This window comes from Antrostomus carolinensis, unplaced genomic scaffold, assembly GCF_000700745.2.
Source record: "Antrostomus carolinensis isolate BGI_N321 unplaced genomic scaffold, ASM70074v2 scaffold43233, whole genome shotgun sequence".
Lineage (NCBI taxonomy): Eukaryota > Metazoa > Chordata > Aves > Caprimulgiformes > Caprimulgidae > Antrostomus > Antrostomus carolinensis.
The window spans coordinates 5,126-8,029 of record NW_010308056.1 but is presented as its reverse complement, the minus strand read 5'-3'; the positions used below and the strand labels follow the sequence as shown (position 1 = coordinate 8,029).

General features: G+C 33.7%; 1 pseudogene; it reads right to left on the bottom strand.

Moving 5' to 3' along the window:
- Window positions 1-764: 764 nt before the first annotated feature.
- LOC104523163 (excitatory amino acid transporter 1 pseudogene) lies at window positions 765-953 on the bottom strand (annotated as a pseudogene).
- Window positions 954-2,904: the final 1,951 nt, after the last annotated feature.

The window sequence follows — 2,904 nt, the reverse complement described above, 5'->3', positions numbered from 1 at the left end:
TATATAAGGGAAATTTGTTCAAAACCCCATTTGTTTTTCTCAGAAGATTCTCTTTCTAATGTAAATTCAGAATGCGTAGCAATATCTTAAATTTACATTTTGGTGCATTCCAAATCTAAATGCTGATTGATGCTCTGGATTCCTCTCCATATAATCTAAAAAGGCATTTAATCAGGTGCTATCTTGCAATCCTTTGAATCAGTAGCATTGCCATTGTTGCCCCAATTGCATCTGAAAGATGCATGTGTAAGATTGTGAGTGACTGAGAGAGCATAAACTTGTACTTAGGTTTCATTGTTTTGCATTTATCAAGGGAAAACTGAAAAGACTGAAGCTGTAATATATACCCGTGCTTAGAAGCATCACTTCATTTTGTTCATTGAGAACTTATGTTTGTCATTGCAATGTGTTATTTTTTGGTAGATTAGGTAAATAAAAATTACATCCTGAGCATTTTGCTGCAGCAGACTTTGATAGAAAAAGATTTCATTAAAAACATTCAATTCAGTTACTGTATCTGATTCTTTAAGGGAAAAACCCATAAAACAGATATTTTTTTTCACCAAAATTCTCCTTAGGAATACTAGAATGATTAAAATAGCCCTTCCCTAAACTTCACCGTGCAGCTGTCAAAGCCAAAACTCTCCAAGCCAGAACATTCCTATCAGTGCAGAAGAATTTGGGATCTCATTTGTAATGCAAATTGCCCAGGCAAATCGTCATTGTCAAATGCACTGGAGAACAGAATATTCCTATTGAACAAATTACTCACCAAGAATCACAGCAACAACGGTGAACAGCACAAAGGCATTCCTCAATAAATAACTTTTAACATCATCCTTTGTTATGCTCTGCACTTTTTTTTTTGCCAAAAGTGTACGTTTCCGGACTCCTTTTTGAATGCGTTCCATCCTACTTCCAGTTTTTGGATCTTCTCCGTTACCTTTAGTCATTTATTTTGCAGAAAGTTTTCTTTTATAATTAACTTCTGCCAATATCCCTTCAGTAAAATGCAAGACTCTTTTCTGTGGGAGGTACTGGCAAAACCTGCAGGAAAAGAAATATCAAATATTGCAGCAAGATTTTAGCAGAATTATTAGCCATATGTTGACTTGGAAGCAAATATTCTTGATGTTTCAGTAAAACATATTAATTGTAATATCTAAGTTGTTGATTGCATTGTTGATAAGTAGCCTCAATGACTGCTAAAGAACTCTTTGGAAGAAGGATTATATAGACTGATCAGATATGTGTCCTGTGACTTCAGAAATTAATCTCAACTGCTGTCACGCTGTAAAACCCTGGAGTAATTTTTTTTTTTTTTTTTTTTTTGCAGTTGCTAGAGATATACTAATGTAAAACTGTAAGGTGCTATAATATTTAAAACTATCCATCAGGCTTGCTTTTCATTTGTTTAGCAGGCTCATATTATCTGAAAAAAAAATCTATCTCACCTTCACATTAACCATTGGAGAGAAATATTTTGCTTAAACTGATATGTTTAAAATGTTCTGCATTTCAGATGTTTTTAAATGGTTGAATGCATTGGCTGAATTCCTCCTTTTCACATGGTGAAACGCAGCAGGAATAGTTTATTTATCCCTCAACCACTATTTAGAAGATATGCCTTTGACAGTTTTATGTTGATAACATTCATCTTTGAAGTGTATAAACTATTCAGAGCACATCTGTAAAACATCAGAAATTATATCCTACTTAGTTTGTTGCTTCAGAATGTATTAAAAGTTCACATTGCAAAGTAACGCTTAGCTTGGCCTGATGGCAATTATGGAGATATAATTTGATTTTAAGAAATCACACATTGAATCAACCTTAAAATGCTTTAACAGTAAAAATCCTTCATGAGGACATTATTTTTTTTTATTTTTTTTTTATTTTTTTGTGGCTGCTTGGTATGAATTTATTTAATAATGGAGCCTGCACAAAGGTACTTTCTAAACTGAGAATCCAATTTTCTGAAAGTCTTATTTCATACTAAGACATACCAAAAACATACACTAGCATGATTTTATGAAGAAATTAGAAATTAATGAATTGATAGAGTTAGTTTCTTCCACTTAAATCACTCTCCATTTGTACAGAGTCTAACACTAACATCTTATTTTTAATAAATCTAGTGTCTAAATACCTTTTTTTAGGAAGAACTTACAGTGTACACAGAGGTTTCAAACAGCATGTTTTAGAGGAAATACCATGCTGTAATAAGTGGATTTTGATGGATTTGATGGCTGCTTCTACCATATGTTTCAAGATTGGCACTTTACTGCAATATTCTCTCTGAATTTTAACAGAATTCTACATGCTTCGATTCTTTAGAGAGTGGAAACATTCTGAGACTGGGCTAAATGTTTAAATTAGTAAGTATTCTAGGAAGTGACTACTGTGTGCAAGCAGGATTTTTTTCAGAACAATTGATTTTAGTATATTGTAAAAAAAAAATACATTTGTTTACTGTGTCTTTTCTTTCCAAGATGATTAATGCAGCTAATCTGTCCTTTATAACTTACATTAAGATCAAGAAACAACATAGGCACAGCCAAAAGTTTCATTACATTAAACAACATACAAAGGCTGAGAGTGAAAAATTAAGACTTCCTACTCAAAACCCACCAAATAAAACAATCTGCTCACCTTTTCAGATCAGCACTCCAAGAACCCGGTGGTGGCAGGCAAGGTAGGGGTTTCCCAGCAAAGACAAGAGAGCTGCAGAGTTGAGCGAGCGGGAGAGAGAGAAAACTGACAATCTGCATGTGCTCTGGAATACAGCAATTTACTATCAGTGTAACTTAAGGAAAGGGGAGGAGACTGTTAGCCCAACTCTGAAAAAAAATAAAAACACATCAGAAGAGAGGGGAAAGCTGAGCTTCTGGAATATTGATTAGT